Source organism: Lissotriton vulgaris, chromosome 3_1, assembly GCF_964263255.1.
Source record: "Lissotriton vulgaris chromosome 3_1, aLisVul1.2, whole genome shotgun sequence".
Taxonomy (NCBI): Eukaryota; Metazoa; Chordata; class Amphibia; order Caudata; family Salamandridae; genus Lissotriton; species Lissotriton vulgaris.
In genome coordinates this window covers 552,766,391-552,793,880 of record NC_141689.1, presented here as the reverse complement: position 1 = coordinate 552,793,880, position 27,490 = coordinate 552,766,391, and the positions used below count along the sequence as shown (strand labels likewise).

General features: G+C 47.6%; 1 protein-coding gene across 1 annotated transcript in view; it reads right to left on the bottom strand.

Moving 5' to 3' along the window:
- The window catches only part of FAM151B (family with sequence similarity 151 member B), a 504,061-nt gene that overhangs the window by 432,770 nt on the left and 43,801 nt on the right, over positions 1–27,490 (bottom strand). The window lies entirely within an intron of this gene.

The window sequence follows — 27,490 nt, the reverse complement described above, 5'->3', positions numbered from 1 at the left end:
GAATCGCAAATTGAGAATGGCTTCCCATTCATTCCTATGGGCATCTAGGCCCATAGGAATCAATGGGAAGGGATTCCTTAATTGCGATTCGCAAATTGTGAATCGCAATTAAGGAAAATTAAGGAATCGCAAAAAATATTGCGATTTCTTAATGCATAGCATTTTACGATTTCTTAATTGCGTTTCCTTAATTTTCGCAATTAAGAAATCGCAAAATGTAACAATGATGCATGTGGGTGCTTGTACCTCCGTGTGGACCAACACACATGCAAATCAGTCTTTACCCTGCTCCAATTGGATGTCCAGGCAGTCCAGCACGAACTGCTAGCTCACCAAGATCCAGTCACCAGGAACCAGGTCGTGGCTCAGCATCTCACTTGATAAAGCTGTTGTCCATTTTACCTTATGAGAAATAGATCACACCACATCAGCAGGGGCGGCCTTAGGCATGTGCAAGCTGTGCACCTGCACAGGGCCACCAAACACCATGGGCCACCACGCCAATATATATCCTTAATATTATAATCCTTTGAGGATGGATACATATTTGCGTGGCGGCCCCTGGCAGGGATTTGGCGGCCTCCGGCTCTGTTCCACTTCCAAACACCCTGACCCCCCCCCTTCACTGGCCTCCGCGCTCCGCCCCGCCCGGACCCCCTCTTCTGGGGCCCCTTACCTACGCTCCCTGCCCAGGGCCGCCATGAGCCTAGAGCCGCCCCTGACATCAGCTAAACTTTTGCAGTAGTCCAACATAAGATCATCAGAAATGTTTATAAGGGTCGTAGTACGGAACTTGCAGCACTTGCCCCCTGAGAATCCATGAGGGTCCAGTCATCATATTTGGGCTGCTTCTTATACTCATCAATGGCAATGGCAATGGCAATGGCAATGGCAAAGCATCTGGCCATTTCAAGAAATGTTGATTAACACATCTTTGAGAGCTTTGACTTGAAGTTCTGTTTGCTCTTTCAGCTACTCCAGATGCTTCTGGGCAATAACTACCATACACATTTTGATCTGTTTTCAATGTACTGCTCAAAATTTTCATGAAAACGTTCTTAACAAAAATCCCTTTATCTGATTCTAAAGAAGGTGGTAAACCGAATCTCGAGATCAACACCCTCAAGAAGAGTTTAGCTACAGTCAAGCTTTTGCATCTCCTAGTCGGAAAGGCGTCCACAGAGAACAACTAGAATGTAACGTAAACCATTATGTTTGGTAAGGCGTGGCCATTATGGCAATGCTCCCTGAGGAGCCCTGTGTCGGGCCTGAGTATTATACTGGTATTTAAGTGGTGCTGATCCCCTGGCGAGACTGTTGACTAGGGACGACGACCACGAAACACCCCGGAGAGTGTGATTCCCTACCCTGGCCCGCAAAGTGACCAGGGTGATGTGCTTCGCCTGCCCTGGGAGTGCTCCTTCGAACCGCGACGCTGCGGGATGGGTCTTGTGGACGCCTGCTGTTGGACAAGCTGCAGAGGCCGGGTTTCTGACTGGTGAAGGACGGCACAGTGCTGCGGTATCTATCCTGTGGTGGTGCCGTGAGCACCTGCTGAGAAGTACCCCGTTGCTTTGGGGAGGCAATTTGCTGGAGCTTGGAAACTGGCCTAGCTAGCCCGACGGTGCCTTGGTGAAAGTGCATGCAACATAGGGGCTGTTTCCCCGACATCGCACCAGCCCCCACCTAATGAGCCTGCTGAGTGGAGACCAGGCCCTCTCCCAACTGAACATTTACTCTGGGCCCAGGATCAGCCTATGATATATGCACGATGGGGCCTGCTAACCCCGCGTTCTCGCACATTTTCCCCTGGAACTGGCCTTACGCCTGGGGCTTGTGGTGTGAGCTCTAACTCCCCCTGGTTGGCATTCCTTGACTGAAGGGAGAATGCGGTGGGGCCTGCGAGCTGTGGCACGCCAGACCTTCAGCATTTAAAGCCAAGAGCCCAAGCCCACACTAGTGTGGGCTGTGTTTATGGTGACTGGGACTGGGCTAGGCCCGCTTCATATTGCATACCTGTCACATCATTCTACCCAGGGTCGGCCAAAGAGCAGATTAGTCCACACTGGGACCAACACCTAACGGAAGGTCTTAGGGGGGCCCTCTGCCTCCTGTGTTGCGCTGAGCTGCATAGAGCTTGATGGTACTGGTGTTGCTTCCTGAGTGGATGGGCCCCACTTCTATCACGCCTGGTTTTTCGATCTACTGCTTTGAAACCTGTGGCTGCCTGGAGCAGCGGCCATTGGGTTGCCCGGAGGTTTCACGTTGGTGAGTGGTCCTGAGATGCTGCGGCCAGCTGTGGGGGCCATTGACTGGTTTGTCTGCAGGGGTCTACTGGACTGTTCTCTGAGGGGCTGCTGGAACTAGGACGCCGACTGTGCTTCTTTGATTGTGGAGGATCTGCCTGCCTTGACCGGTGAGCAGCCTGGGGGTATGCTGGGTGGTGCCTTACATGCTGCGGGGCCTTACAATCCAGGGCCTCGTGGTGCAGTGAGAGCTGACCTTCCCCCTCTCTGGACACTTTGGGAAGCCTGAGGACCACTGGGGGGAGCCAGCAGGGTCTACTGCGAGTTCCAGCGTGGGTCCTCCCAAGCTGCCCTGCGCAGTCTTTTGGCGCAATACATGAACTTATCCGCACGAGGATGCTTGCTCGGCTTCCTGCCTGGTCGTGCCTGTGGCCTTCGGTATCGGAATGCAACACCATCAAGTACCCTGAGGCTCCTTTGGATATCACACTGTGGTGCAACAGTGATGTAAGGTGTCACATACCGTCAGTGGCGAGGTCTGTGAGTGGCTGCTAGACAGTTGTAGTTGGTGGACTCCTTCTTCCCTGTGGCCCTCGCCACATTGTAGGGGACCCTCTTTCAGACTACTTGCTTCTTTATGGCGGGGTGTGGCCCTCCTGGTTGTACTGAAACTCTTCTTGTTGCCGCGCCCGGTAGCCTGTGGGGCCATTCCTATATGTCAGCCTGGAGAGGCCAGCACAGAGACACCCTCATAGTCTGCCATAACTCCACCCATGAACACATTACAACATCTCAAAGAGATAGTCCACAAGTACTTGAAGCAGTTTGAGAAATTATTACATTCTATTTTGGATAATAAGACCTCATCGGAAACAAAGATTGATGCTGTGTCATTTGAAGTGGGCCTCCTGCATGCGGAACACCGCAAGCTGTCCGAGAGAGCAGACAAATCAGAATTGGCGATAGGCCAGCTGTCCCCTTCGGGCGTGAACTACAGTCCAAATTAGTGGCAATGCAGGAGTAAGTGACAGCGTTGCACAGCAGGGCGGAGGATGCAGAGTGGGAAAACAAGAAGGCTACGGCCTACTTAGAACCCCCCAAAAAGAGTGACTTTAATCCCAGTAGAAAATGTTAATTCAGGCTAAAACTGGAACCCAAATAAAATTAGCGGAAACCCAACAGAAGAACAGCACAGCCCAGCGGACCTCCAACAGCAGTCTCAAACTGGGGTCAGAGGGGACTGAGCACCGAGTTCCGGTCTCGAAGAGTTGGCAGGAACGGGAGAGTTGCACACAACAAGACAGGTCAAGGGATACTTGCTGGGTGCAGCATAGCGGCCTCCATAAGTAGTTCTGGGGGAAGAGGAGGGGTTGTGAGGGAAGAAAAAATGCCTGGAGCTGGCAGGAAACAAGGCAGCTACGGCCTACCCAGAACCCTCAAAAAGAGTGACATTAACCCCAGAAGAAAATTCAAATGTAGGCTACAACTGGAACTGGAACCCAAATAAAATTCAAATAAAATTAGCGTGAACCCAACAGAAGGACTGCCCAACCCAGTGCACCTCCAATAGCAGTCTCAAACTGGGGGCAGTGGGGACTGGGCTTGCAGTCACAGTCTCAAGGAGCTAGTAGATACTGTAGAGTTGCACACGGCCAGAAAGGCAATGGGCAACTCACATTTACAGTGAAAAGGTGCTCAGTGATCACACAGGGAATACAAATTATAAAGTGCACAGTGTATGAAGGAAAAAGGGACAATGGAAAACAGCATTGAACTTTTTTCAACAAATGTAATAATTCAGTTTTGAGGGGTATAATCACAATAGTCGAGAGTGTTGATGGTGTTTCAACCCAGCTGAGTAAATGGGCCAACATCAGGATATGGAAAATTAATTGAGGGAAGACATAGTTTCTAAAAAGAGGAAAAAGGTGGGCACCAAAATTAAAAAATTAAAAGCAGAGGTTTGGACAAAAAACCAGGTGGAATATTTACTTACCTAATTTCAATGGACCGGTCGAATATCCCTTCAAAGAATTGATAAGAAGCATATACAGAAGTGTAAAGTCCCATCAACCAGTGGCAATAATGTTAGTGATCCATCACCGTTGGAAAAATGCAAATATGTACTTACTGTAAACTTTTGAAAAGAGCCAGCAAAACTTGGGCATATGGTGGATAATTGCAGAAAAAGTGTCCTATAAAATTATCAACATGAATAATTCAAAATGACTGTTAGAGTTTTTCTCATGAACGAATAGAACCCCCGCGCCGGCAGACGGTACGCGCTGATAAGGAACAAGTGTCACGCTACATTTAAAAAGGCGGTGGATGCTTTAGGCTAAGTGGGATATCGAACAGGCTCCCATATTCTAACAGTATTAACCCCACGAGGGAACTTTCAAGATTGACAGTAATTTTTTGCAAATGGTTGCAAATGAGAACCAATACTAACTGTCAGAATTGAAGGGAAAAATTAGTAAAAGAATTACCAGCATCACTAACTACGGAAAGTGGGAACTCTATGAAGCCCATTTGATATTGAAAATAACTTGTGATCTAACGCATTGGGAGGTAGAAGGAATAATTATATATATCTCCTCTCAGAAAGATTGTTTTCGAGCACCAGCCAACTGAAAAGGATAAGTTGGCTGTCACTGTCAAGAATATATGGTTTTAATGTACTTGTCCTGTGAAGGTGTTTTCAAACTACCGGCACACCGAAACGCGTCGACAAACGGACACTAATATATGTTGTAATTCAATGTTTTTAATTTAGATTGATGTAAGGATCTTTGTATTAAATGTGTACAGTTCAATGTTCTTCATGATTGGAACAATTACTGTAAAAAAATCTCTAAACAAGAAAATCCTTTGAGATTACGGTTTACTGAAACTCTGAACTGATTTGCATTAAATTATTATTATGTGGTTTTAATTGTCATTATTGCATCAAGATCTATATGTTTTTAATATTTTTGCCATCAAAATAATAAATAGAGTCACTAGGGTTCAGTACAAACCTGATGACAGTTGTCACATAAAGATAGAAGAACACAGAAAGGAAAATATTTTGTTGTCACAGAGATGTAAGTACAACAGAGAGCGGCAACCTGAAGTCCAGAAAAACAAAAACAAAATAAGTAACTAATAGCTGGATAAGTCAGCTATTCAGGGGCGTCCGCTTCAGTTGGAAGTGCGGGAGACTGGAAAATGTTGGATGCACATGAGGAACTTAATTTAAGATGGCTGTCTACCACAACGTCAATACACGGTATAGAACAAATACAAGCCAGGAATGGGGATATTAATAAAATAAACTTTTAGCCTTGAAAAAAGCATCAAAATACTTTATAGAAATTAAAAACACAAAAAATTACAGAAACCAACAATTTTTACTAAAAATTAGAACCATGGAAAGAAGGGTTTGAAAAAAAGATTTGAAAGAAGACTTGAAAGAAGCATCCAACAATTGACAGACGAGAAGGAGGAAAAAACAAATCATTGACAGGTACCTCAATACTACTAGTTGTGCAACATAAAACAACTACAAATACCCATTACTCTTTACAACAATTAACAACACTTACAATAATAAAAGAAAAATTATGAGATAGTTCAATGTTAAAAAAAGACAAATGGCTGTTCCAGAGAAAAGAACATCATCACAACGCAGTTGCATTCCTCCATAGAGGTCAGTCCATGTGTGCTACTATCACATCTGAGGATCCAGCAGCAATCAGTACTGTTGAGGGTAACTTGAGTGTCCCCTCCACACAATGTTCTGTTAATCAGTTCAATGATGTGCCGTCTAATATCATTTTCTGTGACATTGTTTTCTAAGAAAGTGTCCTCTTTAGGCCCACGTATTAGAGGCTCTTCTTAAAAGTTTACAGTGAGTACATATTTGCATTTTCCCACCAGTGATGGACCACTAGCTTTATTCCCAATGGTTGATGAGACTTTACACTTCACTTTTTTTACAGAATTAATCGATTCTTTGAAGTGACATTCAACCGACCCTTCCAAGTTATGAAGCTTCGAAGCTAGTGTTGCCCTCATAATTTTCAACCAATTAATTTCTGTTTGCACTACTTTATTCTTCAAAAGTACAATCACCAGTTTAGGTTTTTCCATTACAACAGTATATGGGCCATTAAGGACAGGAACTCTCTAAAGTTCTTAATCTGGCTAATTTGCAATTCCCTTGCACTTCAACCACAAGTCTTTAGGAATAATAACCTCAAATGAACCCAAAGAATCTTTGAAATCATCACAATTCCCTCTACTTGTGTATACCGCTCATCTGGCTCTTTTCTAAGCTTTGGAATTTTTTCCTAAATGTCAGGAGATCAGACCTTGCCCACGCCACAAAGACATATGCATCTCCATGTACTTCTCTGAAAGAAAATCCAGCAACCACTTCACACTCAATCATCCACGCTGGTTCTTTCTCGTTTATTCTCTTCCTTTTGTTTCTGCTTTTCCCCTCTCTGCAACCATTTTTCTCTACACCCTTTCAAATTCTCCCAATTATTTATGAATTTTATTAATTCTCCCACATTTATCCTTAAACTGACCAGTTACATATCTCAAATTTTACTGTCACTCAATTCTATTCTGAAATTCTATGTTAGGACCAGAGGCGAGGATTATGCTAATTCTTTCTTCGCTTTTATTAACCAAATTTTCACAGCAGCTAGCTACCAATCTAGTAACAAACTGCATTTCCCATAACTATGGAAAATAAAACAACAGTCTCGTCACAGTCCTTTCACGCTGTTGATGTCTCTCAGCTCATAAATCCTGCTGTTCCTTCCTGCACTTTCTCTTTCTTCGCTGCTCAGCAGCTAGAGTGAATTGCCTTTTCTTTATCTCCATTGCTACAGTGGTGGATGTGCTGTGCGAGCTCCTATTTTTGGGGATCTGTGAAATCTTAACTTTTTTGCCCCAACAATTCCCTTATCGGCCTCGAGAACGCTAGTGCGCTCCTTACGCGGCTGTGCCACACTTCGGGACCGTGGTGCGGTCCTTCGCCCGCCAGAGGGCACTGTGGGGGCGACGCGACTCTGTGCTCCCGGAGCTCGATTTTCGTTCAGTCTACTTTGAACGCGCTCCGGTCACCGCTAGGTCTGCGCCCGTTTTGCTGCCTGTGACATCGCCCAGTGCTGCGGCCTGGGTCTGTATGAATTTGTTTCCAAAATAGCAAATGCCTGCGTCGTGGGTAGGTAGTGGTGCGCTGCACCGTAAATTGTTTCCCTCACACGCCCGGTGGCACGGGTAGGTACCGGTTGGTGTGGAGCCTCGAGCCATTGCCAAACAAGCACCGGGGGCAGGCAGTTGTAGGCCCACTGTTTTTCTGGGGGTTTTGGTGCTCTAGGGGTTGACAGCCCCACTGAAATCTGGGCCTGTGGCCACTAAAATATTTTCTGACACCCTCAGTTGAATTTTCCTCATGCTAATCGTGGGGTGGTGTCTGGGGTTACCCAGTTTTTCTTTAAGTAGCGTTTGTGCGAGTAGGTGCTTGGTTCACACAATGGAGCAGGGTTACTATGAGGAGGAGGACTCCTTATCTTACTTGCAGTGGGACAATGATTTTTATAATAAAGTGGATGATTCCATCTACAGGGCGGTTACAGAACTCATGACCCCCATAGAGCAGCGCTTGGCAGACAAGATTGAGCAGCTGTGAGCTAAGATGGAACCCTCTAACGCTGCGGGGACGACTCCTGCAGGGGCAGCGGAACCGGCCCAGGTAGAGGATGAAGGACCCTGACCTTCCAAAAAACAGTGTACAGAGGGAGTTGATAAGGACGCATTTGAGCGCCTTAAGCAGGCATTCTTAGAACATACTGCCCCCATTGTTTTACCCCAACACCCTACCCCCCCCCCCCCCCCCCCCCGGCTATGACCCCCCAACCGGCTTCACCTCAGACTCAGCAAGGGGATACCCCTGATGCTTCAGACGATGAGGCAGGCTCCTCGAGATCTTGGAGGCCTTCGGGGTCTACTGACCCTCCGAAGGCGGGGATAGCGGATATGCTGGACCCGGATGACATAGTGCACCCTAGGTCAGCGGAATGGGCCCCCGCTGAGAAGGCGGCATTGTATGTGGCGTCCCGCCTTAGAAAACCCTTGGAAAACAAGGCTAGGAGTAGGTTGAGAGCGGAGTTTCCCCGTCCCACTCTAGAGGGTAAGGTGTCCTTAACCTAGGAGATAGAGGGGAAGATGGCTACATATTTGGCGAAGTTTATAAAAGACCCCAAGAAAGGGATAGATCAGTCGTGGCGTGCATGCCAGGACAAACTGCTGGATGCCATTGGTCCAATGACAAAAATCTTGGACATGGCAGAGGAGACTCGTAGTTCAGGTGCCCTAATTGACCCGGAGGTTCTGTCGGCTTGGGCGCAGCGCGCCATCTGTTTTATGGGGAACGTTAACTGCGCACTTTCAACAGAAAGGCGGAGATCCCTCTTAATAAAGGTGGACCCCAAGTTGGGCGACCTGGCCTGTTCGGAGGCAGGTGCGTTTGCGCAGTGGGGTTTGTTCGGCGTGCCCTTTATCAAGGAACTTGGGAAATTCGTCGCAACATTCACGTCCCTGGACAAAGCGCAGCCGAACATAAAGAGAGTCTTTAACCCTCGGGTTTTCTGCGGGGCCGGTCGGAGCAGGAGCCGCCCGCCCGGCCGTGGCCAGAACCAGCAGCTCCAGGAAAGGGGGCAAGGCTCCAGACATGGCCAGTATCAGACAGACCAAAGGTTTAATCATTTCTACCCAACCAGAGGTCAGCGTTTCCGCGGATGGGGAAACTACAGAGGCCACGAAGGAAATACCAAAGGCGAGTCTCATGCCTGCTGCGCAGCTTCGAGTGGGTGGCAGACTGGTGCGGTTTTTCTCCGCTTGAGAAGCTCTTACTGGCGACGCTTGGGTGCTTCAGACAGTAAGGGGGTTCCAGATAAGAGTTTTTCGGATCCCCGCGACATAGGGTTCGGCCCGGGCGATAGTGTTCGGTGCGGCGGATGCCGTCATGGTGGACGAAGAAGTAGCAGGTGTGCTCAGGAAGGGCTGCAGTTTGTCGGACAGAAGTCCATCCTACAGGATTCCTCAGCAATATCTTTTTAGTGGACAAGACGGACGGGGGTCGGCGACCCGTCATCAACCTGCGGGAATTCAACGAGTGGCTGGTGTACAGGCATTTCAAAATGGAGGGCATGCACCTGCTCAGAGATGTCCTCCAGCCTCTTGATTGGATGGTGAGATTGGATTTGAAGGACGCATACCTAGTGGTGCCGATCTTCCCTCCACAAAGGAGATTCCTGCAGTTTCTCTGGCAGGGACAAGCCTTCGAGTTTTGCTGTCTGCTGTTCGGCCTCTCCTTGGCTCCGTGGTGTTTCACCGAGGTTCTCAAACTGGCAGTGGAGTACCTGAGAGCCTGGGGGGGTCGATTGATCGTCTATTTGGACGATATTCTCATCAAGGCCCAGTGCCCAGTGCAATTACAAGTCTATCTGCAAATGGCAGCGGACTTGCTCCAACGGTTGGGGTTTGTGATCAACGAACAGAAGTCCCTTCTGTCCCCGACTCAGCAGGCTTCTTTCTTGGGGTTCGTGATAGACTCCGTTGCAGCTACGCTCAGTTTGCCCTCCAGAAAGGTGGCGAAGATCCGCCATGAGATCCGGCAAACCCTGGCCAAGGGGACTTCCTTGCAGCATATTGCCCGACTGGTAAGCCTTTTCTCTGCCTCCATTCAAGCAATCTTTCCGGGCCTGTTGCATTACAGGGCCTGCAGCGCCTGAAGGCGCATCACTTGTGGAAGGGTCTGACGTATTCCCAAGTGGTTCCGTTGACGGACGAGGTTTGGGAGGAGTTGGAGTGGTGGCTGTTGTAGGAGAGTAGGGTCTGCAATCCTATGATCACCCGGACTTTTTGCTTTTGTTTCACTGGTTTACGACTTTCCCGGGCTGTGGGCCTGCCAATCAGACCCCCAGCCTAGCTGTAACTCTCGCTAAATTGATATGTGTACCTTAGGTGCAGTACCCAATTGGAACTGGGCCACCCTGTCAGACCCTGTAACTCAGGGCATCGGTGTACCCAGGGCCTACCAGGAGCTGAAGCATGTATTATGCCACCCCTGGATGGCCATCTAAATCTGACACAACTGGCTGCACGACAGCTGGGGCAACGTGGCGTACTCGCCCGTTGCTGTAGGTATAGTATCCCTATGCCTAACCTTAAAATGGACACCCGAGTTCCTACCAGTCACTCCTATGGCAGGCCTTGACAATCCTGAAGGCAGAGTGCATGGAACTGTGTGAATTGGACTCCGGCACGAGCCGAGCCCGGTTGCAGCTTGCGGAACCAAGACCCAATGGCTGTTCCATGATAACGCGTCCCACATCGGTAACTTCGGTATCGCGTTATCAAGACATGTCGAGTAAGGTGTCATACGAATCGGGGTGCTGCCCTCTCACCATTCCTGGCGACGAGGTTAGCATTCCGCCCTTCTAGAGGGACACGACATGTACGTAACTGTGAACCCCGGTTAAAGTTAACTGAAGCCTCAGCTCCACAAAATGGACGCTGCCACCACAGACACAAGTCTGACCTCCTGCTGCTGGGAGTCCTTCCAGCGAGGAGAGCTTGGACAAAGGGTTTCCTGTCAAGGGCGGTGTTCGCACCGTCCCAGACAGGGTTTGTGTATTCTGGGTAGGTAGGGCTTTGCAAGAAGGTGACTGCGGAGTGGCACCCCGGTGCTCACTACGCATCTGCCGGCTAGAACCAGTTCCAGGGGCGCGCAGCCCCTGACCTGGGGAAAGTCCAGCAGGGGGAGAGGGGTGTAACTACCCCCCTTCCTGGTCCCACCCTTAGGGCCGGACCTAGTCATGTACCCGCCCCTTTCTTTAGATAAAGGCCGGAGCGGGGACCCTTCCAAATTAGATCATCTTTGAATCAAGAATACTTTCTACGAAAGGACTTCGAGACTCTTCTCAAGATTTCTCCCTTGTGGCTAAGGAGTAGTCACCCTGCAGCCGCAGGCACCATCTAAGAACTCTGCGGTTTGCTGCAAGTCCTCCCTCAAGGATCCGACGGCCCAGCTCGACGAGAACCGGCTTCCCTGGCACCTCTGACCTCTACCCACGTCGTCAGCTCAGCTGAGATCTGTGGGTGCGACGAGACCTCGAGGGACCGGCCATCATCAAAACTTGCACGCTTTCTTAACCAGCACGACCATCGAAGCAATTCTCTGGTGAGTGCTCTGGGGTCCGAGAAGCCCCGACCCTGAGCAGCTCCAGCACCGAAGTGCAGTCTCCCAGCATCTCCACGATCTGCGTGGGGCCCTTCTGCTCGCTGCTCAGCACGTTGTCTGGTCACTAGCCGCTGGCTTGTGCCCTTCTTTGACGACATCCGACAACCAACGTTGCTGGTCTGGTTGCTCCAGACCGGCCCTTGCTCCCTTTTTCCAGAGGAGCACTCCGGACCCTCCTGGTCCACTCAAGACGCCATCTTAGGCCCACCACGTGGCCCTGAGATCTGCCAAGGCTTGTTGCCCCAATCCTGGGCCCAGCCACGCCGACAGCATCAACCTTCGTGGGACAGCTCGCACCTCCATCCTGGTCGCCGACAACGCCTCCTGGTCCGTGAGACTGCAGAGCCTAGCGTTGCCCACTCACCTAGTCGAGGTGACGGCCATCCGGTGCCTTCCTGGTACCCTCTGACTACTGGCTAGTAGTACGAACTTGGTCCCCTCTGCTTTCAGGTGTCAACAATCACTGATCCAGGCTCGGATCTCTACGAACTATTCATCACTGGTCGCCGGCCAGCAACTCCTTTTCTTCCGGCTCCTGGCTCGTCAGCGAAGACCCCCGACACCTGTAAGACTTGTGCAGCCGCAGCCCTCGTGGCTAGGTAACTTCGGCATTCCGGTGCCTGCATAGCCTCCTTACTCTAGGGTCCCGAGTCCCTCGCTTCCGACTTGCCTTATCGGGTCCGCCCGAGACCTCTAAACTTTCCGTGCCCTCGGGCACTTGTTTTTAATTGTGCACTTGAAGTATTTTCTAAGAGCTTTTGGTTCTGTGCTTAGTACCCTGTCCTCATAAAGAGTACAGGGCTGTTGTGATTCTAATAAATATACTGTTTATTTTCATAACACTTGTGTGGTGTCCTTTCACTTGGTGTTCAAGGGGTATGTGATGGTATAACAGCTGGCTTAACACGCCCTCTAGAGTTTAGCCCGAAGACTGCTCGTATCCACGCTACTAGGATAGCTGGTCTAAGGTTGACTTACAACCAATCACCATAAGGGTCGTTGGAACGATACATAGTGGTCGCTAGAATAGCGAACGCTGCATATCGGGCCACCTTCTCACAGCTGTCACACATGGAAGCCTGGAACGGAACAGCGATCTTCGTTCTGCCTCCGACTTGGTAATAGAGTAGGATGCAAGCCGGTGCTGCTGGGGGGCATGGTGTGGCGAATTCTCCACAGGCGGAAGTTGGTCTCCTCAAGAAAAACAACTTCATGTCGATTGCCTTGTGCTCCTTGCGGGCTCCTTTGCAGTTCGGTGTTGGACCAAGGACAGGGTCAAAGTTTCAGACCTTCTAAAGATGGACAATGTGTCGGCAGTGAGGTATATCAATCACCTGGGTAGCACGCGGTCCAAGACCCTAGCGACTTTAAGAAAGAAATTTTGGGAGTTTTGCCTGTCCCATCAGGTATCTGTCACAGCGGAATACCTTCCAGGGAAAGAGAACTCAGTGGCAGATTGGCATGCCCGGTATCTCCGAGATGCGAGCGTTTGGAAACTGGATTTTGAGGTCTTCCAGTTCTTGCAGGACCATTGGGGTCCTTTCTCGATCAACCTGTCTGCTTGCCGGCTGGACCGTCAACTTCCCCGGTTCTTCAGTTGGAGACTGGCTCCTTTGGCGGAGGCGACAGACGCATTCACTCAGGAGTGGAGTCGGGAGAGAGGTTATGCGTTCCCGCCCTTTTCCATGATAACACAGTGGCGGCCCAGGTCCGCAGACAGAGGGCTTTGTTGGTTCTGATAACACCATTTTGGAGATCGCAAGTCTGGTTTACAGTTCTACTGGAACTTTCTTGGGATTCTCCAATCCGACTCCTCCCATCTCCTGTTGAGTCCGGAGGGGACTCCACACCGGCTGGTAAAGGAGGGCTTGCTCTAACTGATGGCATGGCGGATTACAGGCAACGTTGGCGACTGCCGGACCTTTCGCGCCACGCTGAGCTCCTTTTGTCCAGAGCTTGGGCGGACAGCATGTCCAATCGCTACAGATTGGCCTGGACGCGATGGGTATGTTGGTGTATGCGACGGGAGGTGGATCCCGTGGTCGCTGTTTTAACTCATGTTTTGAATTAATTTAGCAGAGCTAGCTCAGAAAGGTTTAGCTTACAGATCAGTGAATACTATCTGTTTTGCTATATCGTCCGGGCATGCCCCGGTAGAAGGTGCCCCTTTGGGGGAGCATCACTTCGTTTGCAAACTCCTTAGAGGCATTAGATTATCTCTTCCACCGGAGCCCCATTATTCGGTCCTGTGGGACGTGAATCAGGTCCTAAATCTGTTGTTGTCATGGCAACCAAATCATTTCCTATCCAGGAAGGAGTTATCTGCCAAGTTGGCGATGTTGCTTTGTTTGGTGTCATGTAGGAGAGTTTCAGACGTGCGCGCACTTGATATTACAGCAAGATTTTTTTCTCCCGAAGGGGTAACCTTCACGGTGAGTAGACGCACTAAGTCTAATACACATGTGATTTCTTACCCCACCTTTGCGAAAACACCTAAGCTCTGCGTGGTACAATGCTTAAAAGCCTATGAAGAAGCCACGGAGGAAGTTCGACCCTCGGGCGAACGACAACTCCTGATAGCCCTAAAAAGCCTTTTAGAGCAGTGGCCTCCCCCAATATAGCCCGGTGGTTGCGTTGGATCATGCAGGAGGCGGGCATTAACACAAGAGCTTTCAGTGCGCATTCTGCTAGGGGTGCGATGCCGTCAAAGGCTTTCAACCTGAGAGTGTGTTTGGAAGACCTTATGAGGGCAGCGGATTGGTCATCGGACTCCACCTTTAAGAGGTTTTATTTTAAGCCATTGCTGAATGTGGCTCAGGTGGTTGTCGACAAGCTTTGAAGGAGCATAATACTCGCCTCCGATCTTGACATAGAATAGAAATTTGCCTAGCCTACGAGAAGGTAAATTTCACTTCTATTAAGGACGCGGAGGAGAGGATTATCCCTCCCAACAAGCGTGTGGGTTGCTGCCCCACCCCCATATGATGGAAGTAATCCTTTTTGCAAATCTTTGGAGTCAAGAAATTTCTTTTGCAATGCTTTAATGCAATGATGGTTGTCTTGTTGACACTATGATGTCCTTTGCAGGACTTGAGTCTGTATTGTGCATGAATATATTCCTGTTTGGAGGACAGTGAGTGATCGCTGTGGTTTTCTTTCTGGAAATGAGAGTGCGAAGCAATCTGGTTAGACAAGGGAGAGATCCTCCAGCGAAGAAAGAGGAAGTGCAGGAAGGAACAGCAGGATTTATGAGCTGAGAGACATCTTGTAGGCTAGGCAAATTTCTATTCCAGCACACTATTTTTATACATTATACATTTCCACACTATGTTTATGTACTAATTCTTCAATCTTGTGATAAGCATTACATTGCAGCTTCTTTACTCAAGTATTTCAATTCCTCTTCACTGTAAGACAGAACTCTGCCTTTGTTAATAGTACCATTAATAACTTTTTCCAATTCAAATTTAAGTCTGAAAATATTAATTTCTTCTGGCTCTTTGTGCTGATACCACCATTGCAACGATGCTTGGACCAGGCAAAACAGAACTTAGTTCTCCAGCTTCTCTCTCCTGTATTTGTGAACTGTGATAATTATTATATAGAAATGGTCTCAAATTCTGAAAATCATTTAAAAGCCATTCTCCTCATAAGAATCACTAGAAAGCGATTATTTTCTTCTCTCTTACTTTTATCATTATTTGATATTTTATTTTCGTCTGTCTCTTTAATATTTGCAGGAAACACCCCCACTCCTTATACAATTACCTCTCTGCATGCTTTCTTTTGAATTCGCCTCCTAGCACCTATTGCATAACTTACTACTTTTTCAACTTGATCTTTCAAAACGTTTTCATGCTCCTTCTAGATCACCACAAAATAACGTTCATTCAATGCTTCGAACCGTGCAGGTCAAGGTTGTGTTTTCACCTCATACCTAGCACGCATATATAATAATTGAATATATCTATAATCTGCAATAATCTTGGTCCATTCAAGTAACCACAGACAAGTGTGAAGACCTGAATTTCACAACATATAATGATCAGATGAACCTTCAGGAGGCTCTTTATCTCCCTCTCAAACAGGAACTGCAGACTTTTTCAAAGCGACGCCCATTTTTGCGAAAGGTGCATTGAGCAACACAATCAACTAACCAATAACAATTCAATTTCAAAGCAAGGTTTAAAACACAAAGGGGGCGTGGCCGAACAAGATGACGGAGTAGATGTGCTAGCGAAGAGCTACTGTCACCCGACCATCCGATAAACATCCTGGCGTAGACAAAATCTGTTCTAACTACACCCGGACCCTGTGTGCCCCCAACGGCTTTAAGGATCTCTACTTACCCGGCACGGTTTCCAAGTGGCGGCGTATCCTGGACTAGAGTTGTGGAGTGTTGGACTCGCCGGCCATTTTACCAGCCATCTTGCTGTGGCCCATGAGGGCAGCACAGACGGTTGGAGGCTGCAGAGCTGATTTCCGAATGGGGCTGCCGCGGGTGTCCCAAAACTAGAGCCTGGTGGCTGCGGGTAGGAGCGCATGGGCCGGTGAGTGGTGACGAACTCTGCGAGGCCCGACCTATGCTGGAGGTGCTCCAGTGAGTGGTGGCGGGCTTAACGCCAGTGGCTCCGCCCGTACTAGTGGTGCTCCTGCGGGAGGCGGAGGGCTCAGCACCGGAGGCCGGGCCCGTATTGGAGGAATCCCGGTGAGTGACGGCGAACTAAGCGTCAAGGGCCCAGCATGCATTGGAGGTGCTCCGGCCTGGACGGGGGGGGAACAACAGGCCCGCTGCTTCTGCTGCTCCGAGGGGCTGACCGCTTAAATGCTGTAGCAGGGAATGCCTGACAAACTGTGGCGACCTGTGCTGGGGCCACGCAGATGCAACTGGTGATGTGTTCGGACGTCACTAGCCTGATTACCCTGCATAGCGGCCATGAGGGGGCCCAGGCCTTGGGATCCGGACCAGAGTCGCTTCTGGATATGTGGGAGCTGCTGTAAGTGCTACAGGCTGCTTCTGTTGATCTGGGGCCTGTGGGCTCTGCGCTTGAACTTACCCCATCTGTTTCACTGTGATGCTGTGGCCTGGAAGACTTTGACAGTGTGGATCATCAGGGCTGGACTGCCATTACCTGACCTGCTGCGGGAGGTTGGTGGTGACTCGGCTCCTACTCCTGCGGGGGGCCTCCGTTGTTGTTGGGGCCTTGCCTTTCCTCCCCATACTGTCCTGGGGGATATTTCCTGCAACTGCTCTACCCCGATTAGCCTACACGGACTGTGTGATGACAGGAGCGGCCCTGCTCAGTATAATAAGAAACTAGGGGATAGCAGGTGGCCCTGCAGTGCGTCATATAACCGTACCACAGGAGTGGATACTGGACCTGTGTCTCTTGATTTTTTGAGCTTTACCCCTACCTGCATGATGATAAAGGAAGCAAGACAGACCAAACTAACAAAATCTCCAACTACGCACAGCCGCTGCCTGTTGTTCAGGGTGCTGCGGAGGCGGCGGTTCCATCGTTGATGGCGAATAGAACTCTGTATATCGCAGAGTTACTTACAGCTATCCATGACACTAGTGGTGACTTGAAAAACAGAATTGAAGCGGTCGCCATTGATGTTAACCTACTCCGTTGTGACCTACGGAAAGATAGGGTCACCACCACAGAATGTACAGTTGACACAATGCAGACGGAACTACACACAATCCGGGACACAGTGATCACCATTCAGAAAAAACTAGTGACTTTGGGTGACCAGGCAGAGGACGCGGAGGGACGATCCCAGTGCAATAATCTCCATTTTATTGGTTTTCCTGAGAAGGCGGAAGGATCATCGGTGGAGCTGTTCCTCGAGGAGTGGTTGCTGGAGATAGCAGCCTCCTGAGGGCTGTGGACATTTTTTACAATAGAGAGAGCGCATAGGGCACTTGTGCATCTCCCAAAACCAGGAGCGCCTCTCAGACCCATTATAGCCTGTTTCTATAATTTTCCAGGACAGAGATCTCCTATTGCAACTAGCACGCACAAAGAGATAACTTCTCTTTGAGGGACATCAAATCGCGATATATCCTTACTATACCCAACGGGTACAAGAACAAAGACACTCTCTTTTGGCTGTGAAGCGACGTCTACGTGATTTAAGTATTAAATATAGGGAAGGCTCTGTTTTTCTTCACTCCTAGAGAAGCGGCTGACTGGTTGGATGCAAATAGCTCTCCGGGACCCTGTCTAGTTCACTCCACGCTTATACCTAGCAAGACCGGTCCTCGTGATCGGTCTAGAAGACGACAGCAGCTGGAATTGTTTCAGGGGACTACTAGGAGTCGAAGTCCTGGTAGAATCACGGTTTGCCCGGATGGTACTCTACGGCCCTTGGAGATGGTACCGTACTCGAGAGCCTTGTCGCCGGGGCTTATGTAGAACACGGATGCCAATGTGGATTCTGATTCCTGAACTTGTCTCTCACCTGGATCACTTGCTCCGATTCTTGATGGACACTCCTTCTCGATAAGATAGGCCTAATATGGGGACTCTGTGGTGTGATGCACAGGGACTATATTGTTATATGGACCTTTTCTCTATACGCAATGCTTAATCTGACGGGGGCATGCCCCCCTAAGTGGCTGGTTCCTGCCGATGGAGTTGGAGGCTAGGCCTCACACCTCGACGGCTTGTCATTCACTTCTATGGAATGGGGTGGGGTGGGCACTCACATGACTGTATTACAATTCTTATAGTTGTATTCTTTTGAATTTGTGGTGTTCTTAAGGGTGATGGTGCCCACCATTACTAAATTACTAACTTGGAATGTACGCGGTATCGCTACATTTGATAAATGTAGATGAATATTTGCATACCTGAAGAGATACAAGGTGTCGGTGGCATGCATTCTGGAAACTCATGTCTGGGGTGACTCTATAAACTCTATAAAATGTTTGAAAAAACGGTGGTGAGGGCAGCTAGATGGCACCTCTTATTCTGGGTTTGCAAGGGCGCCCTTACATGGGTGGCACCGGGAGTCCCGTTCCAACACTTATATCACATGGTCGATATGGATGGCTGATATGTTATATTGCATGGGAGAATTGACGGCACTGAAATATGTCTAATAAACGTATATGCCCCGAACGTTGACAGCCCCACCTTTTTTAGGGATCTCTTACAGGAAGCCTCTCCGTACCTTGGGCTCTGGTGCTGTTCACTTGGGATTTTAACTGTGTGCTGGACGATGGGCAAGACAGAGAGCCCCCAAAATGCACACCAAATGCATGATGACATTGGCTCTCCAGAGCATGCTACAGGGCCTCCAACTCCGAGATGTCTGGCGGGAGCATTTCACCCCCTAAAGAGGCAGTTCTCCTGCTATACCCCTGCTACAGGTACTTCAAGTACATTGGATTATTGGTTCTTGTCACCCAAACTGGGCCCCCTGGTTGTGAATGTAACGTACCAGACACAATACCTGTCGGACCATTCCCCGGTCTTGTTGGAGTAGGGGACTAATAGAGTCAGCCCGCAAATACCTCTGTGGCATCTGAGGAGTGAGGCCTTAACCGATCCCCCTTTTTTGGCCACAGTATCAGCAGAACTGAGTAATTATTTTCGAGAAAACTGGGAGACAGCCTCTAGCCGGGCCACTGAATGGGAAGCGATGAAGGTGGTTGTCAGAGGTGTATGTATAAAAACTGTTTATGGTGTGCAGACCCAACTGGAACAGGATGTCGCTTTACATGAATCCAGGCTGAGCAAACTACAAGCGGAACTCAGCTCTGACACCCAGAAACTAAAAGATTGGACTGACGCTAAGGAAGCATTAATGATCGACCTCCGTAGACTGGAGAAATACGTATATACAACGCATCAACAGCGACTTTACAGGGAGGGGGATAAAACCGGAGCCTTGATGGGGAGCCTGCTGCGGGAGGAGGATTTCTTGACTCCTAGACTACAGATACGAACTGAGGATGGAGCATTGCACCATGCCCAGCAGACCATAACAAACACCTTAGCGATGCATTTGGCAAATGTCTACACTAACCAGGTGAATTGGGGCTGAGACACATAGAAGACTATCTGGGCATGGTGCAATTATCCTAAATCACTGATGGCGAGCGGGAGGAGATGGTATCCTAATCACTAGGGAAGAAATTCTAGGGGCTATCGGGCGAATTAAGCTGGCGAAAAGCCTGGGATCAGATGGGCTCCCGCCAGAATTTTACAAAAGCTTCGCACTGCTCTCAGTAGATGGACTGCTTGCTATTTTTAATAAGGCGTTGCAAACGGGCCTTTGCCCGCCTACTATGAAGGAGGCTCTGGTGGCTATGGTCCTCAAAAAGGATAAAGACCCCTATCTGCCAGGCTCCTCTAGGCCCATTTCCCTATTGAATATAGATGCCAAGATACTGAGTGGTATTATGGTTAACCGTCTTCTTCCCTGTTTGAGACGTTTGATTAATGCAGACCAGGCTGGCTTTATTCCGGGGCGGAATACTACCTATAATCTATGACAGCTGGCACATGGTGGCATGCCCCCTGCCTCGCAGACTCGGATAATGTGGCAGTATCCCTTGATAGTGAGCAGGCATTCGACTCAGTGGAATGGCCTTATATGTGGCAGGTTCTGAAGCACATAGCGGTTGGGGATCGATACCTTAAATGTGCGCAACTGTTTTACGTGTTCCCTTTACGGCCAGAGTGCAGATGGGCAGCATAGTGTCTAGACAGATAATAATGCGTAGAGGGAAGCGGCAGGGATGCCCACTTTCGCCTCGACTTTTCGCGATTGCTTTGGAACCACTAGCAGTCCGCCTATGGGCAGTCATGGACGATTGGGGGGATAAAACTGGGTAACACCAATCATGTAATATCGTTGTAAGCAGATGATAAGTTATTGTATCTGCGACAGCCCGGAGCATCTATCCCACTGCTCTTGCATGAACTAGCGCGATTTGGAGACATCTCGGGACTGTGCATCAACCCTGCTAAATCGAGGGTGATACCGTTGGGTAGGCTGACTGCTGTTCCCATGGAAGAGCGACCAAATGTCGGCCTCCCTTGGGCCACTAAAGGGGAAAGATATCTGGGAATCCGCCTGGCCTACACGGAGGACGGTTTCTATGGAGCCAATATGGGACGGGTCCTGATTATTCTCCCACGCTGCCTACAACTCTTCCAGCACTCTTTTTATATACTGCCGAGATCATGTTTTATCATCATGGACACCCTCATTGGTACGCTCTTGTGGGGAAAAAAGCGACGAAGAGTTTGTCTAGCGACCCTGCAGAGGACATGGGAGGAAGGCGGCTTAGAGGTCCCACACCTAAACATGTATTATATGGCGTCCCAACTAAAATACATGGTTCGATGCTTTGATGACGACAATAACTGGGAGAAAAATCTGTTGGCTGGAACTTATGGTGGGGAATCACTGGTGGCCTTACTGATGATGGGATCTTCGGTCCCCAAAGGGTACCCCTACATAATACGACATGTGGCAACTGTATGGGAGCAGGCATTACGTAAGGTGGTCTGACATGCTCCATATGCAATGGATGCGCCCTTATGGACAGTACGTCCATTTGTGGCAAGTTAGCACAAATGCACGCATTAAACTACTACATTATAATGTTATACATCAATTATATTTAACTCCGAGCACATTACATGCAATATATCCTACCAGGGAGGACAGTTGCCCTAGATGCCGCACTCAGGGAGCGGAATTTATACACATGATCTGGACATGCTCTACATTACAGCTGAACTGGGAAGAAGTACTGGGGAGACTGGGAAGGGCCATGGGGTAGACTATTGCAAAGGATATTAAGATGGTGTTACTGCCAACACCTAAGAATAAAAAATTACGCAGACGATTTGTAAACCTGGGTTTGGTGTTGGACAAAAGACAAGTAGTTTTTGCCTGGATGCAACCCAGATCCCCGAAGCACTCAGACTGGGTGCGAGACATAAACGAATGGGCATCGGCGGAGCTGGTTCAGATGAACTTTATAAGGAAAGATAAAAAGGCGGAAGATGATACAGGTCTGGGCGTTTATGATATCTGGTTTGCAGGAGGATCAGAATCCTCTCATAACATGGTCGCAATGTACAGGGACATGCTGTCACTAAGGACCCAGACGGACACTCAACGCCCCCTTCACTGAATGATAGGCACCTTACACTGGACCAAAGGGAGTAAGTAACATGCATGACTGACCTGGTATGAAACGGAAGGAAGATAAAAGGGTGGGGGGAGGGGGGATAGTTGTTTGATATTGTTTATTCCGTGTTGATGTTTTTAACGATAAGGTGTACGGATGTAGGCAAAAATTATGGAAGCGCACAGCTTCATTGGGTGTCAATGGACTCTTACCTGGGATGCAAACAGCAAGTATGTAGTCTTGATAACTCCAAACTGTGCATTATTATACAAAATGTGCGTAATATGCAAACTGTGTTGTGTTTATGACTGAAAATGCTAATACATTTTTTTTGTTTTAAAGTTATAAAACATAAAGCTGCACATTCAAAATGAAGGCACTTTGTCTAACTACCGTCTAACTACCAGAATGCAGGAGTTGAATCAAACTAAAAAAACATGGGGAAAACACTAAAGCAATTTAATTCACACCAAAATAAATCTCCAAAACAACCCAAACCTATCTCGGAACCTGTTTGTCTATTTCACGTGTACAAAGAAATGAATAACACAACTGTAATTAGTTGCAACTAGACCCCTAAGCATCTACAGGACTAATACCTATTACCTTTTCATGCAGAAATGCACGCTTTCAACAGACCATCAACTCACAAAATATTATCTTGATATCTTGGATTACTACAAATTCGATAACCAGTGCAAACCACATTCAATAAGTGTGAGTCTAAGCAAATTTCAGCCGCTCATGTACATAACAATTAAATGCAAATTCCAACTTCAATGCAACTGATGCACAGGCAACAACATAGAACAATCAACAAGACAAAGTCACCATGCCACAAAACAATTACTCACTCAAAATCACACAACTTGCGACACAAGTAAGACAAGCCCTATTAATACTTACATAATAGAACTTCAGCAACTGGTTGAGCAAACCTGGAACATCCTAAGGATCTGGGACTAAGGAACTAAGGAAAATCCTTCTCTCCTAACAATTTAAAGAAGTGTAGACTTTCGATTAAGGTTTGCACTATAATTTACACCACCTTCCCCAGCCAACCTCTGCAATAAATTCGGTCTACGCTTTTTACACCAAAAGGGCCGCTTGATGGATCAGGCCATTTGTAAATCTATTCCAAATTAGGGCCCCAATTTTATCACAGATTTCACCCAGAGACCAAAGTGAAATCAACTCAGGAAAATCCACACAAGACATGGTTGAAAGTACAAACCATGAAGGTCAACTTAAAATTAAGATTCAGCACAGAAAGCAAAAAGCATTAGTTACACAATGTCAAAATATGTGAAATGCAAATAAATGTAAAATAACTTTGGCATCGGAAATTAAGGTAAGACACAACAAAGAAAATGTTCCAAGTTTAGGTCAATGAAAGACATTTTAGCTTTCTTTTTTAATTTATAATCTTTTTCTAATGGTGATTTGTAAGTTTTCTCCTAATGAGAGAAAGTGTCATGCACGTATTTCTTTCAGCTAGATAACGTCACCCTGTAGTCTGCACAATCAGTTCCAGGGTCACACATATTAGAACACAAAGCCATTGCTTTTATTTTGTGCTTGTAAGAGACGACTCTTGTTCCGCAGACTAACTAAAAACGTTGTTCTGCACTTCTGGCACAGTATTTTAAGCTTGCTGTTTTATTAGTTAAACCACGTTCATGCTAAAGTTGTTGATGTGTACTTCACTTCGCACCAGACTTATCGTGGAAGCTGCTGTGATTGAAATGCAGCTCTGCGGGCCCTTAATCGTCATCCTTAGAAGGAAGATAGCTGTCCAAGCCTCATACTTAAGACGGAGTTCATTTGTTAATGTACTAAGGCCAGCTTCCTGACACTCTATACCAGGTATGGGTCATATCATTCCAACAGGTCTGGCAGAAGGGTACCCCTGACAGGCTCTCTTTATGGTAAATGTATTAGTAACAGGTAGAAGTGAGTAGCATTAGGGACAATTAACATGGGTGACAATTCTAATAATGCTTATAACAATAATGCATTTCGTTTGTCAAATAATCACAGCTCAAGAATTATTCACAAGGATTAGATCTTTTCAATCAATATTTGAAAATGTCTTTTTGTACACCTTGGTCATACAAAAGTGACAAATGAAAGGGTTAGATCGGTTTCCAAATATTCCTTGGGAATCAGAGTGGTCATGTTCAAGGTTATCGACAAACATCTATAACTTTGTATGGTTAGAGGTTTAGATGAGGAATTGTGAGCTTGCCAAACCAACATATACTAATTACATAAGAAGACTTTGTAATATGAAGTTCTGTTGATCTATTCTAAATACACAGTTCTACTAAATTTGTTGGTACCGTATAACAATCTGAGTACAGCGGTGCACATGGAGGGAAGTAGAAGATGAGTTAGTAGCATGTGGAGAGCTATGCACACACTGAAAATGTGCAGTGTGAAAAAACAAGTAGGCCTCAGCCCACTAATTTCAAACGAACAAAATTCTCATTATGTTAAACATAGTGAAAATATTGCATTTGCAACTCTCTATGTTAATTAAAAAGGTCAGGACTATTTATTGCGGAACCTGTTTCCTCTGAACCATAAGGAGATTGAGAGGCCTATGATTCTATTTCATTACAATTCAATAATTTAGTTACTTACCTGCACTAAACTTACTAAAGTTAGCAATAGCAAGCAGAGAAGGCTTGCTCCAGCTGGATGCCAGACAGCATGCCCAAGGACAGGACTTCCGGGTGCACTGATGGAGAACGCAACAGCCCGCAACAAAACAGTAGAGCAGAGCTTGAAAAGAGGAGAACCAGCAGTCCCTTTAGCCACAGGACGACCTAGGAAGGCAGAGCAGTGAGGCAGACACCAGTGAGATGAAAAAATGCTGCTTAGGCCCCATGGCCAGGCTGGAGCTAGGAGGCCAAGAGTGAGGTGTGAGACGGCCCCTGAAGGCCGTAATCCAAACCCTGTTGCAGCGTCCGAACCAGAAGGCCTACATGCCGCGCCTACCCTCAAATAATGCTGCCATCCTAACCTTTGGTAGGAAATAATACCGTTCGAGCTGCACACAACCCACTAACCCACAAATATACTCCCCAAGGATACATAGCAAAGGAGGGCCTATCCCATCCCTGATGAGCGGCAAGAGCACTGCACAACTGAATCAATGAATTGCATGTTGTAGGGGGAGGCCACTACACAACAGCGGTAACTGACCTGTGCACTAAAAACAGCGTATGTGGGAGAGCAATACCTCCTCCTCCCAGGGCACAAAAGGAGCTGCCCACACTTAATTGCCCTTGCTACAACACCAACACAACCCCTGCATACTCAAATGGGGAAAACAGATACGATACAACCATACCTAACGTTTGAGGTGCGAAGAAGCACTAAAATCCCACAAGAGGGGATCGGGGCACAAGAAATGGACACCGCAAGCCAGGGCGGCACAGTGCTAGAGAGCACCTTGCTAGCAATACAGCAGAGCTTTCATTAAATAGATGGGAAGATCAACACTCTAAACCTATGCATGCACCCAAATTAGATAAACATCTGCACAGCAGAAGGAAGCAGAGAAAAGCATTTCACCACAGAGAATGATGCACATTCCATGCATACAAAATGTCTCCACATGGAGAAAGTGCTATCGGTTATATACCCCAAAAAGGAAGATCTGGAAGCACATTCCCGCAATAACAACTTGCGACTCACAGATGTGGCGAAGTCGACGAACACTGGCAAAATAGAACTATATATAGAAAACATGCTCTCAGATATTTTTTGCTCCAAACACCTGTCACATATTCTGGTGGTAAAGCTGGCGCATAGATCTTTGACAGCACGACCACTGCTGGGAGACAGCCCCTCCCCAGGGCGATTACTGCCAAGCTACTAAACTATCGAGACCACGATACAGTGTTACGGCGAGCAGAAAGGAAAAAAAAATACATTAAATAACAAGGAAACAACCTGGCATTTTTCCCAGATTTCACTGCATAAGCACAAGCTGCAGAATCCTTGTCTTTAAAAAAAAATACTGCAGAAAGCAGAGATAAACTACGATATGCTTTACCCAGCCTGTTTACAAACATATTTGCAATACCCAAAGCGGCAATGGATTTCTTCAACAAACTGCACCCCGCCCCCTCCCACAGGAGAGAATAACCTGAAGAAGGAATCTGCAGATGGAGCAACTGAAAGATGCAGACATAGCTACCAGCACTTCTACAGACCACTCATGACTCTTTCTCCAACTGAGGGCACATGAACCTGCGGGGAAGTTACACTCTGACTCTGAATGGACATTTGAAAAAAAGTGATGACGCAGACTGATAAGTACATGCCTCCCCAGACCTGAGGAACTTTTATACACCACCCTCAGACTGGCACGTGGCTGGACGGCCCTTGCGTAACACTCTGAACTCAGTCCGATTACTGCTAAACCCACGGCCCCACTGACAATCAACTTTACCAAGTCGGTATGCAACGTGTCTCTGGGACACCCCCAGTCCACCAGGTTGATTACTGGGACCCTAGCTGCCCCTAGCTTTATTTGGGTACAGAAAAAGTGGGAGGAAGGAGGGGAAACTTTTTTGCATTTCTGCTGCCATCAGCACAAGAAAACACATAAGTCTCCGCGCACCATTAGGTACCATGTGCCATGCCGCACCAACTACTCCATACTCACACTGTACTAATATGGCCCACCCAATTGGACATATCTCCCTCATAACATGGAATGTACGGGCCTTAATAACCCCCACAAGACGCGCCAGATCCTAGCCTATCTGAATAGACATCACATTCAAATGGTGCTACTTCAGGAGACGCACTTAACAAAACACTTGGAAAACACTGCTGGTGCCTCATGGGCATTGGTTCAACTAGCCTTATCCTACTCCTCATACTCTAGGGAGGGGTCTTAAAATTCAAAAAGGGAGACTCATTTACGAGTATACACAGCAACGTATGACAAAGGTAGATATGCCATTATGCAGGGCAACCTTTGTAAACACGTATGGGCCAAACACAGATGACCCAGAATTCTACAAACAACTTTAGACCAAACTACAATCCATGTCACTCTTGGCAATCATATGGGGCGGGTGGCACTTTGGCATAGAAGACAGTCTGCTAAGATATTATGGAACAGTATGGAAAACTATGGTCTAGTAGACCTGTGGTGGGAGGGCAACTTTACCTCTGCGGTACACAATTTGTGATCTCAGCTGGACTACTGGCTGACGACTAAGGAGGTATGCGTGTGGACTTTAGCCATATAACATCTTGCCAGAACACTATCAGACCACAAACCAGTCAAATTAGATATATCAGTATACCCACACATGTTCCTACACAATATGCATGGAAATGTAATGCAGCCGCTCTATTAGACCAGGTGTACAGAGAAAGCATGCAATCAGCTGTCCTTGAATACTTTGAAAAAAAGAGGAGTGGAGTGGACACACTTTGGTAAGCTTTTGAAGTAACCATATGCGAGATCAGCATAAGCACACAAGCTGGGATCTTGAAAGATATACGTTCACAGTTACAAACATAGAGGAAACACGAAGGACACTAGTGCATGACTATGAAACCACACCCGACCTAACACATTAGCCAGTATAAGGGAACAAATAACAAACTATAACGAGACGGTGGAAATAGAGCTATACTATATATCCCGGTGACACATGGCGAGAGCGTATAGAGAGGGAGGCCACGCTTGGCCACATGATTGAAAACCACTTGGGCAATGAACCTAGTAGAAACTAATTTATTAAA